Below are 14,125 nucleotides of genomic sequence, written 5' to 3' on the forward strand. Positions count from 1 at the left end.
TGACAATATTTCGAAATCAAGGTTTTAAGTATGAAAATGTTGTCTGATGTTCTGTAGTTTTTTCGGAAGCCTGTTTGGTTTGGTTTTATGATGCCATTCTCTTCTAGGAAGGCTGATAGTCTTTTGTTCAATATCGATGTAAATAATTTGCCCAGGCAGCTTGATATCGAGATTCCCCGATAGTTGTTGATCTCGTCCTTTCTACCCGATTTAAAAATGGGGACGATATAGCTTTTTGACCATTCTTTTGGGAAGGTTCCTGCTGACAGTATCCGATTGAATAATTTAACTAATGATGCCAATAAGATTGTTTTTCCTGCTTTAATCATTTCATTAATGACCATGTCTTCTCCACTTGCTTTTTTGTTCTTTAAAGAATGTATAGCATTGTTTATTTGTAATTCAGTGATTGGGTCATCTAGTGGACCCATTTTAAAACGTTGCAGATAGCATCCATGACTGAGAATGAGATTGATGCCAGTCACAGATGAAAGATAGTGGATGCTGTCTGCAACGAGTCTTTAGGGGCTTCATCCAATTGCTTGATTAAATTGATGACTCTCGAAAATCAGCTGTGCTGCCTGAAAGTGTGTGTTGCGAACTTTAACACTTGCTAGTAGTTTAATAAATGAAAATGTTGCAGATAGCATCGAGAAGCTAAAAATGAAAATGACTAGTGACTGATGAAAGGTGGAGGATGCTATCTACAACGTCTGAGTCTTTGGAGAATTCAGCAAGTTGCTTGATTTATTCTGTATCACGCAATGTTCTAACTGGATGTGTAACCTGCATCAACGCATAAAGTTATCAGCCAGCTCTCTAGGCCCGGCAAAATTCCCAGGGGCAGGCTTAGTCCTGTAAGCGGGCCAAGGCCGAAGGACCTGGCTAAACAGTTCGATGACCATCTTATGCATATCCATTCAGTCATCTTCATCTTCCTCTGTCAATATTCTCTGTCAGGTCTTAAGTCATTACCCTATTTATTGCTCTACGGACCAATACAGTAATGACTAACCTACATAGGGAAGTTTGAGGAAGGGAACTTACAGTAACGCTTGGAGATGCAAAACGGTTGAAACTAGTAGAAACGAAACCGACAAAAATACTACCATAAACGGGGCTTAGTGTACTTGGCGATCAGTTAGTACTTCAGAGAACGGTTACTACTGCACCACCTTTTACTAACTTTTTTACTAACCCTAACCTAAAAAACGTCTAAAAAAAGAACCGTTTCCTATCACGTTGGCTGAGTGTGTTCCTGTATTTGTATTTCATGCTGAAAGTATGAGAGTTGACGTTAGAATAGGTTCAAACTATCCCCCTTTGCAAAAGGGCGATGATAAAGTCGAAAATGGGTCTCCTTATCGTGTCTAACCATAACGTTACATACTAGTTAACGGCGGCAGCGCTTTTTCAGCATTGATATGCAGGCGGTAGTACCCCAAATGTACCAGACATTTAGCTAACGAACTGCTAAGATAACTGAGGCTTAACCGTGCGGTTAAACACGTACACGCAAATCTGGGTCATGGATGATTGATCTTACGACCAGATTCTGGAAGCAATGGGCCGGTCAGGTGACTATAAGGTCTCTGATATTGACAAGCCGGACAAAACTCGATAAGCCAAGCACGGCTGATGAGCCGTGGGGCAATTCAAACTTTATCATTGGATTAAGAAATCGAGAAAATAAACGACCACAGATTCATTTATGTCAGCTTAAATCCACCGGAGAAAAGTAATAAGGGCCAATGGATTAGCTGACCGAAAGAGACAAATGATACTTTAAGACATAATCAAAACCTTTCAGAATTTAGAATAGGGAAACCTGCCGCAGGGATTGGAATCGTGTTTGAAGACTTACGTAATTATCCCACCAATCAAAACCTTTAATTGCGATTTCCATCGTTTGAAATCAGCCATTGTAAATTAAAGGACAGCAAGCTTGTTGACCTAGCGAGACAAGTGGTATTTCTAAGACACAATCAAAACCTTTCAGAATTCAAAATTGTGAAACCTCCCGTAGGGATTGGAGGCGAGTTTGAAGACTTACGTAATTATCCCAACAATCAAAACCTTTAATTGCGGTTTCCATCGTTTAAAATCAGCAATTGTAAATTAAAGGGCAGCAATCTAGTTGACCCAGTGAGACAAGTGATATTTCTAAAACACAATCAAAACCTTTCAGAATTTAAAGTTGGGAAACATCCCGTAGGGTTTGGAGGCGTGTCTGAAGACTTGTGCAATTATTCCAACAATCAAAACCTGTTATTGTGGGTGGTACCGTTTAATACCAGCCGTTGTAAATTAAAGAGCACCAAAGTAGTTCTCCCAGTGAGAAAAGTGATATCTTTAAGACACAATCAAAACCGTTTAGAGTTTGAAATAGGGAAACCCCCGAAGGGGTTGGAAACGTGTTTGAAGACTTGTGCAATTATTCCAACAATCAAAAACTGTTATTGCGGGTGGCATCGTTTGAAATCAGCCATTGTAAATTAAAGGACAGCAAGCTTGTTGACCTAGCGAGACAAGTGGTATTTCTAATACACAATCAAAACCTTTCAGAATTCAAAATTGTGAAACCTCCCGTAGGGATTGGAGGCGAGTTTGAAGACTTACGTAATTATCCCAACAATCAAAACCTTTAATTGCGGTTTCCATCGTTTAAAATCAGCCATTGTAAATTAAAGGGCAACAAAGTAGTTCACCCAGTGAGACAAGTTGTATTTCTAAAACACAATCAAAACCTTTCAGAAATCAAAATTGGGAAAATTGGAAGATGTGAGTTTTATTGATGTATGTAATTATTCGCACAATCAAAACCTGTTATTGGCATTTTCCGTTGAAATAGTTTCATATCAGCCATTGTAAATTAAAGGCCACGAGTTTCAGAGTTGTCGAGGCAACCTGATTACTGATATTTCTAAGGAACAATCAAAACATTTCAGGGAGAAAAAAAACGGAAAGTAAAGACGAGTTCAGCAACCCACGGAGCAATCATAGCCACTTATGCTTCACGTCACCTCGGGTCGGATATGGAAAATTAATCTTATGTATATTTCTATATCTATATGCATTTCAACATCTTCTCAGGTGTCATGAACTGTTTAATTCAGTTTACTATCGCACATCATAAACCTGACGGATGTACATGATCAAAATCGATTTTGTTGAGGAATTGAGTTCGAACAATGAAAACATTGCCTCATTGCCCAAAGAAAATAAAGGGCCAGAGTCAGAGGTACATGTATTCGTTTAACAATATTTTTGGGGTATTTATTTTAAAATGAAGACAATTCATTACACTGGGTCAGCCTAGGCAGCTCTCGTTGGTTAACGACTGACACACAAAATACAGACGAACATACAACTTGTATTTGACAATTGGCATTTCTAAGAAAACAGTCAAAAGCCTTCCAGGAATTAAGAATTTGAAAACCTGCTGGATGTAAGGAGTCAAAAGTGCGTTTGGTGGGGTACGGAGTTCGAAAGGTCAGAACGTGCTACGGTTGTTTTTGTCGGGTATTCGCTGACTCACCCTCTCAATTTACAGTTCCAAGAAATCATCAAAAACGTTTCAGGGTTGAAATGAATAGAAAGCCAGTCGAGTGTATGAAATCAGAAGAGAGTGAGGAATACAGTGCAAGTTTCGAATAATCAAAGCTTCTTGGTGTTGGCTCGGCACTAGGGAATTAAAAGCCAGGGTTATCCGTTGATCCAATCAAACAATTGGATTTTTAGGGTGCCAAAGTTGGCCCTAAAATCAATAGAGTGGGTGAAACTGGTGACCCTGTGACATCATTAGCGTCTTGGATGTCGAAAGGTCGGCTATGAGAGTTTGATTGGCCAAGTGATTCCGACAATCTGGTACAGAAATGGAACTTTAAAAAAAAAACATCCGACAACTCTGAATGGTGTGCAGAAATGCTCAAAGTTTTCACTTTATTGATTTGGTCGCGTGACTTCGACAATCTGGTGCAGAAATAGAACTTAAAAAAAATAACCGAAAACTATCAGTGGTGTGCAGAAATGCTCGAAGTTTTCACTTTAAATTGGCCACGTGACTTCGACAATCTAGTGCAGAAATAGAACTTTTTAAAAATAACCTAAAACTTTCAGTGGTGTGCAGAAATGCTCGCAGTTTTCACTTTAATTTGGCCGCGTGACTTCGACAATCTGGTGCAGAAATAGAACTTAAAAAAATAACCGAAAACTATCAGTGGTGTGCAGAAATGCTCGAAGTTTTCACTTTGAATTGGCCGCGTGCCTTCGACAATCTAGTGCAGAAATAAAACTTTTAAAAATAACCGACAACTCTCAGCGGTGTGCATAAATGCTCGCAGTTTTCACTTGCACGTCCGAAACAGAAAGTTGACTCAAACTGAAAACATAAAACACGAATGTTCAAGTATAAAGCCACGGTAAATTTGCAAGGTATGCAATGGGATTTTGTTAGACGCTTGAAAAGTTGTTTGTTTGTTTTTTGTTTGTTTGTTTCGAGTCACCTGTATACTCTACTCTTATCGATGAATGTGGGGAGTTCTGTCAAATGTTATCATTCTGCTTGGCAAGATATTTGTCTTAAAAATCGCAAATGTTCATTAAATTTACCAGCCTTCATATCTTTTGTTTCCTTCTTTTATAAATTAGAATTGAATATTGCACACAGACAAGGAAAACTACATAAACATAGGGCGAAGTGGGGAAAACTCAATATTTTCCTGTAAATAGTGGCTTATCTTGAAAAATGATACAAATTTGACTGTTTGTTGTGAGTAGAAGTTATAGTTGATATGGGCAATAGGGGTTTCAGTACCAACTACTTGTTAAACGACTGTTTCCGGATTTTATGTTCTGATTTTGTGGTAATGTACCTCGAGCTCATGTGCTTTGTCGTAAACTGCCATGCTTCTCTTTGTTTTTGTTTATCAAAACCTGAATAAAGAAAGATTTTTAAAAAATGAATGTGGTGAGTTCGTTGACGTGCGGAAGGTGCGGCTCTCTTCAAACACTGGACCTCCGGCTTGACATTATTCCTAAAGCTGGGTACTCATTCTCACTTTGAGTGGAGTGAGGGAATTTACGTGGTCTAGATTTTGTACAGTCCTTGGAACTATATTTAACCCGTAAGTTAACCTTGAAAATATACATTGTTAGGGGAACCACGACTTCCCCGCACTTTAAGACACGAAAACAAATCAGCCTTCTTACTCAAACCGATATCTATCTAAGTGTGTAATTACGGACAGGAAATTCCCTGGATTACCTGTCTATTTACCTGGCGACAACATGTCTGTACTGTCAACAACAAAGAAATGCAGATAAGGTCGTTGCTATCTCTTGAGGGGTCCTTGAGAAGTAAACTGCGGGCACCGGCGGTACGTATCCGGTGTACAATTAAGATGGTTAGGATAGACAAAGCTTGGAGAGAAACGGCAGAAGATAAGGTTAAGCAGTCATTCTCAATTGAGGTGAAGCATAATGCGTTTTCAAGTAGCTGGCGGTACTGCAATGCGGCTTTCGCTACAGCTCGCATTGTCAGCCAAGCACACCAGGTCACCCCTACTTTCCTCGATAAGTGTGTTGGGTTCTTTTACGTGCAGAAGTTCTGGCGCTTGAGGCTTATGCCCGAAGCACTCTCATACACGGGGCCACCGGCTTTTCGTCACCATCCGAAATGACGAATGCAATCCCTTACAACATGCCCGAACTCCGGCCCACGGGATCTACAGGATTCCATCCATATATGGGCAAGCATTAATTTCCAAGCAGATCTCCACGGTGCCAAAATCGTAAAAGCTAGCCAGAGAAGCTCCAGTCAGCCAGAGAAGTTGTCAGGCAACCGGATTGCAAAAAAAAACAACCTTCTTCTGCCAGTTGGATACGGTCTTTGCAACCGTTGGGTCTGCTTGGAGACTAGTACTAGGCAAGCATTTGGGTTACGTTACCGCTTGCGATGCGGTGACAGAATGAAATACAAAAAAAGCAACTGGATATATATTTTCTAAATAGTCAGGTGTTTCAGGCAGTATCCGCCATCTTTCATTAGAATCAGTCTCCATCCCATTCGATGATGAAAGATAGCGGATGCTGTCTGACACGGCTGACCCTACAGCTTGATTTATTCTGCATTGTTTCCCAAAGGTCTGTTTAATGAACGCAAAGCTTTCAGAACGGCGTCCGAAAATTGATGGCGGACCGGATGCAGATGTAGACCGAAATTAACTGGGCGCCAGGGACACAATCAGACACTGTTTAATAATAATAATAATATCAGGTGTATTTATTAACGCATAGGAAAAGGAACAAATTGATGACCAGCCTACCTAACGGAGTTGTTTATCGGTAAAAGCTTCGGTCGGTATATAAGGGACTATCGCTGGAAATGATGGAGTTGGGAAAGAAAATTTTCCTTAAAGCGGTATCTCACTTTCTCATTGTTAATGATGAAAGATAGCGGATGCTGTCTGGCACTGTTTAACGCCTAGGAAGAGGAACAAATTAATAACCAGCCTACCTAACGGCATTGTTTATCGGTAAAAGCTTCGGTAGACAAGGGACCCTCACTAGAAATGATGGAGTTTGGATAGAAAACTTCCCCAATGGTTTCATTAAGACGGGTATGTCACATTCTCAGTTCCGATACAACATGACTTTATTTTAAATCGCAGCGTTTCCACTAAATCAAAAACCAACGTGCTATGATTAGCGATTGATCAAAAATAGTTCCGCAGTGATAGAAGACTGTTCACCGTTTTACCCCTTTTGCGAGTTTTTCTAAATCTAAAAACGAAAATCGCAATTTCAGGCGACAAATTGAAATTGATTTGGAACGCCTGCGATTTGGTGCAGTTTGGCGCCTTCTAGTTAGACTGAATTAAACGGTCACTGAGAACAAAATTAGACACAATTTTACGATAAAAGAAGCAAATTCCTTTCATATCACTCCTAATAAACGACGTTGTTTGTCGGCAAAAGCGTCGGCAAAAAAATTCATTACATGATAACTACGCATGTAAAGAGTGCAGCTGCAGTACTACGCGGCAAATTAGGACACGTAAGAGCAATGACACAAGAGAAGTAACTGTTACAAGCTTACTCACCCAGACTCTGATCCTCCCTAGCGCCGTGACAAATTGGGCAGCAGGCTTTCAGACAGCTTAAAAAACACCGTTAGGTACGCGTACTAAACCCTTCGATGTACCACTAAACAACTGCTAACGTCGTGGGGTCGTGTGGCGTAGCGGCAGGGTGTTCGACTCAGAACCAAGAGGTCCCGAGTTCGAATCCCCCTGACGCCACCTATGTTGTGCCCTTGGGAAAGGCACTTTACAAGACTTTCCTCACTTCGCCCAGGTGTATAGAAATAAAAATGGGTATGTTGTTATCTGTACGTGGCACTGTTAATATAAGTTATAAAAAACTTGAGTGCAGTGCCACGTCGTCCTTGTCTGTCAAAAACAAAAGTAGAAAAGTAAAAAAAAAAAAAAACTGCTAACGTCAGAGACGGACACACGGCCACTCACTCTGTATAATTCAATCATAAAGACAATTACAGATGTAGTGGTGATGCACTCAAGCCCACACACACACACGTCTATTAGCGCCACCACTAACCATATACACAAAAACATATGAAGCAATAATCAAGAACATTTCGACTTCGATTCATGTCGTTTAGATCAAATGGATTGACTTTGAAACTCAGGATTCACCAATGAGAGACCGCCCTAACAGAGTCGGTAATTCTGGAAGAACGCAATCTCTACATACAGTGACATATCTCTACAATGTCGGATGCGCCTTGTCATAATAGATATTTCTCCGCAAAATGATAAGACAGCGAACTTGAACGAGATTTAAATATGAGCTTGGCGCTCATTAGGAAAGACTCAGAGCTCTAATAGCTCCATCCACATACTCTTATAATGAGTCTAAAGGGACCCTCTGCTAGCTTAGTGATAAAAAACTGACGTATGTCCGCGAGCAAACGCGTATCCTGTCAAACTTACTTTCTGTCTAGTTCTCGCAACCGGTAAACGGACTTTAGGCGTAACACACCAGTTTTGTAAATTAGGTACACGCTACGTAAGACCGGACTGTAAGGTTTGATCCACTCACACCGGGAAGGAACCCTTCTCTCTTTTGCGCAAGCGTGGTGGGATCTAATGAGGATGCTTCCACGGTACGTAGTGGCAACGAGTTCCACTCTACGATTGTTCTAGAAAAATACGAATCTTTGAACATATCAATCCTAGGTTGAAAAGTCTGGCACTTGAAGGTATGACTATTTATTGTCCTTTTCTGAGCTGTATGGACCCCTCCTCCTTTCGATACGAAGAAGAACTTTATTGCACGGCAATTGCGCATGATACAAGGTATGGCAAGAATTCGGTTCCATAACACAAAGTGGAAGTATAGAATAAGACTTACATCATAATTACTAATACAATACAATAAGGGCTAGTATACGTTTTCGATATTGTGTTATAATCATTGATTTAATAATCAGTTTCAGTATTTTTTCTAATGTGAAAGCAGTCTTTTAGATATTCACCTATGTGGGGATTGTTGCATTTAAGTATGTACTCAAAACGGTCTGTAGCATCGAGACTCTTAAAACTTGTACTTGTTTTACGTGTGATGGGTTCTTTTACGTGCTCGAGGTGTGGCTTTCCTGAAGCACGGGACTCCATTTCTAAAAAAAGTTCTATCCGAGGGTCTCTCCTTAGGCTAGTTGAAGCTCAGTTTTAAGTACTTTTCCCAAAGGCACACTATCGGGGGGTTGAAACCCAGAACTTCTTGATTCTAGGCCAAAAACTAACCATTACGCTACAACCATTACACCATGATGATGCCACACAAGAGTGAACGGATAGATCTCTATCAGAGGAATCGATTTTTGAGAGTGACGTCTCAAGATCTGTCTACTACCACTCTGTCTCAAGAGGTTGTCATACAATACTAGTAGTCTCTACCAGACCAACTAGACTATGCTGGAGATAGAATATTTGCCAGAGAAGTTTGGCCACCATAGGGGATCATTTGTCTACTAAGGGAGTCGGCTACGGATAGAGGGTCCAGTATGCCATCCACTGTAAGTTCTATAGCGGACTAACTCCTCTGGCATGTTATCCGTCTATATTTGGCCCATTTCTACGTTTCCAGCGACCTGTGGAGCCTGGTAGAGGCTAGGTTAGTCCCACAAGGCATTGAACTTTCAAGGGGCCAGTAACCCCATGTAGTGGGCTGTGGCGACACATGTAACAACAAGCCTGAGGAATGTACGGAAGAACATGTAGTACCAATTAGAGCTTTAGGGGAAACACATGCATGGCATAGTTCCGACCCCCCTCCCCCTACAACGCAATGTGTATCAGGTAAAAATAACTCAAACGTAGTCACAAACATCAATAATAAGCGGTGGAGAAAAATGTATCTTGGGCAGAAAGTAGTCAACTATTTGTAAAAAATATCACGCAAAACCACTATACACTGAACGCTTCAAATCCATTTCAAGGTTTTAGGTTGAGTAGAGAAATAAACGTTGGATAGAATGCAGTGGACAAGTTGCCAACAATCATTTACGCGGCAGAAAAACCGCTTCTATATACGAATCCCATCGAAGCCCTCTTTAATAGGCGAACAAACTTGGCTTTGTGTGACCTTTGATTTTATCATGATTGGAATATGACGCACGGTGTTAACGCATGCTTTACTTGAAAGACAACAAAACATACAAACATTAAAAAACGTTTTCTATCTATAAAATTCGTGGAGCGATCTGTCAGATCTTTTGTCGTCCATATCGGTCACATATATCATCGGCCGTAGCCTTCAGATATAATTCTTTCATCTTCCTCCTCCTACTCATTCCTATAACATCAATATACGGCGTCCCGCCAGCTACGTGATGGATGTCGTCCCAGCGGGGAGTACAATAATCAAAACCGTTTCGACAACATCAGGACAGGCGCGAGCTGAACACTAATGTGGACAATCACACACGCGCGCAGAAACGTGTCGACGCGTGGCAAAGGATGCGGAAAGAAAAGGAAAGTGATCCCGAACCAGTTTAGCTCAAATGAACTCAATGAACAGATGAGCTAATCTTCCACTGGTCGTGACAGAGAGGACAGACGCTATGTACAGTATTTACAGGTTCATTGTACCGGGGAAATCCCCCTAGCTCTTTTCGACAAGCACAATGAACAGTGGGCCACGGCTTAACGTCCCGTCCTAGGACTGCGACCCTTTCCGGTAGCGTGCATGTCGAGTGAGGGACACAGTCGGGATCGAACCCGGGGCTTCTATGTCCAGGGGCAAGATCGCCAACCACTGGACTACGCACGCTACCTTTCCATACGCCATTGTTGTACATGCTCTGATGCGGAGAGGCAAGGACTTTTGTTTACAGCGAAGAACCGTAAAAGTGAGTGGCAGGGACCTTTACTGAAAGCGGATAACTGTCAAGGAGATTTATAAGATGTCTTCTTAAAGCGAAGAACCGTCGCACTGATTACAAAGACCTTTCGGAGTGTCAAAATTAATGGCAAGAAATTGTGTTGACCTTTAGTACGACAAAAGGACCTTTACTTGAACCCGCGCATTGCGCATTAAACGCCGAGCGGGTAAATCCGTTCCGTAGCGATGAACTTTTATCCATGGTCGTTAGCAAATCGAAGGAAAGAAGGAAATACGCAATGAGAAAAGGAAGGCAATGAAGAATAGAGGAAAGATAAAGACAGAAATAAGGAAAGAAAACGCAAGAAAAAAGAAGGAAAGAAAGAAAGAAGGAAAGAAGAAAAGAAAAGGAAGAAAGAAAGCCAGTCTATCCATGCCTATAATAGCTATATAACGAACTACGTATATCACCAACCATAGTTGAGTAGTAATGCGGGGTATGACTTTCAAAGGAAGGAAGCTTTCTTGAACCTTAAGTGGTTTGATTGTTCTGCTCTGCGGGAGGATTACTGGCGTGTTACGCAGAAGGGCGGTTAAACCGGCTATATAGATACAGATACAGATTATGCACAGATACTTTATGTACAAGGTCCTCCGGAAATCTCAAAGGATCTAACCTGCTTCTTATACACCTCAGCGATGCAAATACAACTCTCCAAGGAGCACTTAAGTTATCCTGGTCTGCTGAAGGAGAGCAAATTTGTTATGTACAGGGCCATCTAGAAATCTTTAAGGATTTGACCTGTTTCTTAAGTACCTCAGCGATGCAATAAGAACTCTCCGAGGCACACTTAAGTTTTTGAAATGTCAAAACTTCAATAACTGGCGCTAGCCTGAGTGCTACCCTGGTTAGTTCCAAGCTCTACCTGCACCAACCAGGCGCGCATTGATTTTCTACCCCTTGCAAAGGAAAACTGCAGATAACCTAATAACTCCCCCGGGAAGCATGATATCACTTCAATTACTCCGCCGACAGTTTATTGCAAACTTATGCGGTTTAAGTAGGGCAAGTGCTGTACAATAACGGTTACCTTTACACATACATTTCTTCTTCGATCGAATATGGGTATTGATATTGAGTGGACCACCTCAGTCCCTATATCTGAACCAGTGGCTGTCTGTCTTTAAGTAGGGTAGAGATCGCTAAAGTTGAACCCAAACTTCTGATTGCCGCTAACTCAGCTTTATTCCAATGGTAACCGCCTCATCTACGGATGTTTAAAATATCCTCCATCAGGCCTTCCTACGGGCGTATGGATCGTAGAATTTGGCCAAAAAAGGAATTATTGGGCGGTAGACTCAGTCTACAGTAAGGTCAATAATTCGCCCGCCTCCAAATGAAACCCTCTGGTGGCCACACTTCCCTGAAAAATGTTCTCCCTATAGCCGGCGTAGTTAGTCTGGTAGAGACTAGTTTAAAAGGGCGTCGCTTGCGATGCAAGAGAATGACGACAGTGATTTGAAAATTTCTGGACATTGACAGATGGCTGTATTGCTTATTGTAAGGTCCTAAAATGAGAGTTGCGCCGCTTTCTTCCCGGTAAGCCTCCCAAATTTAAAAAGAAAGATTGGATTCCGAACTTATCTAGCGCCAGTTTATCTCACTGAAGAGCTATTCTTCCACTGGTTGTGACAGAGAAGACGGACGTCTGCCTTAATCCTTGTGTAATGTGTGAGCATAAGTGTGTAAATACCATCATAATTTACAAGTCTGCCAAGTGATGGTATACTCAATAAAGATTTTAAAGATTTCAAAGATAGGTTCCTTGTACTGGGAAATTCTTTTCGACAAGTACAATGAACAGTGGGCCACGGTCCTAAGGACTGCAACCCTTTCCAGTAAGATAAAAGTTGGGTGAGCGACACAACCGGGATTCAAACTCCCAACCTCTTAGTCCAGAGGCAGTGTCGCTAACCACTGGACTGCGCACGCTACACTTTCTGGACGCCACTTGCACTTGTCGATCGCTAGTGGTGAAATCCCGTGCGTTCTTCTGTTCTGCGGGAATAGAGCCTACCATCGATTTCAACCTTGTCAGCGTTCCAACGACCGCTAGCGCTCTACCAGCTTAAAAGGGACACTAGGTGCCAAATGCACACATGCTGAAAGACACTTGTTCAGACATCAAGTGCACTATGTTCAAAATACAAGAGCACGAAGTCCATCAAGAACCATTATCTTACACCAAGCCTCGCCCGCAGCCTATTAATATACCTTCCGAAGGCTCTGCTAAATCGGGCTGAGGTTTCCATCTTTGTAGGTATGGCCTCTATAGCTGTCAGCCAATCAAAAATCGCCTAGATGTTTTCTTTAGGTAAAGCCAATTCTCTGATTGGCTGACAGCTGGTCGGAGACCACAATCACTAAAGAGGAAACCTCAGCCCGGTTTAGCATAGCCTCACAGAGGTATATATTGTACAGGCTTCCGGGGCGAGGCTCTATGTTAGAGAATGGTTCTTGAAAAAGTTCGTGCTCTTGTATTTTGAACATAGTGCACTTGATGTCTGAACAAGTGTCTTTCAACATATGTGCATTTGGCAATTGATGCCCCTACTTTTAGACTGGTAGAGCGGTCGTTGGAGAGCTGACCAAGCTGAAACCTGCTAGTGTATTGTATAGGCGCCGAGAAATGCTCTGAGTAGGAGAAGGTAGATCGATGTATCAAAAGCACGACGTCCACTCGGAGCACGATGACGAAACATCAAGAGCACTGTAACACTTGACATCAAGAGCAGTCAAAAACGATTTTTGCCGAGAACTATGTTTTCGCAAACTCCAGCAAGGACATTGACTGTAATATGTTCATTACGATTTCCCTAATAACCATTGCAACGTAAAAGTTTTTTGTTTATTTCTCAAAAGTCTTGCCGTCACACTAGCTGTCAACAACTAATGGCTGGGGTTTTTTTCATCGTCCGACGGTCGCCGAATCGCAAAGAGTTGCGCGTGTTTGTCACCTGGAAATTTTACTTGTCAATTTGGACGGTGAATCGGAAATCATCAGCCGATCCCTAAAATCGTAGCCTGGTATCCAAACCTATTACTGGATCTTATACGTCCCGAGTATCTTCTGTCCTCTCCACAATTCTGACCACAGAGGAGACACGGTAGCCTGGAATCCATCCTATTTTGCTTCCGGCCGCTACCCTAGCTGCGCTGCGCTACCCAAGCTCCGCCGGCAGCGGAACTTGGGTAGCGAACGGAAGCTAAATAGGCTGGACTCCAGGCTAGAGACTCGGGGTCGTGTGGCGTAACGGCAGGGTGTGCGGCCCAGAACCAAGCGGTCCCGGGTTCGAATCCCCTGACGCCACCGATGTCGTGCCCTTGGGAAAGGCACTTTACACGATTTTCCTCACTCCACCTAGGTGTAGAAATGGGTATAATGTTCTCTGTACGTGGCACTGTTGGAATAGGTTATGGAAAACTTGAGTGCAGTGCCACGTCGTCCTTGTCTGTCCAAAAGCGAAAATAAAAGACTCGGTATATCTGGCCATGAAGACCGCGCAGTGACGGCACACCGGGTGTGTTACTGGCGAATATTAATTAATCTCTAAGCAGGTGTTTGTTAGCATCTACTAGGCTCCAGAGGCGGCTGGAAAGAGTAGAAATTGGCCAAATACACAGAAAAACATACAAGAGAAGTTAGTCTGCTATAGGGGT

This window comes from Branchiostoma lanceolatum, chromosome 16, assembly GCF_035083965.1.
Source record: "Branchiostoma lanceolatum isolate klBraLanc5 chromosome 16, klBraLanc5.hap2, whole genome shotgun sequence".
Classification (NCBI taxonomy): Eukaryota; Metazoa; Chordata; class Leptocardii; order Amphioxiformes; family Branchiostomatidae; genus Branchiostoma; species Branchiostoma lanceolatum.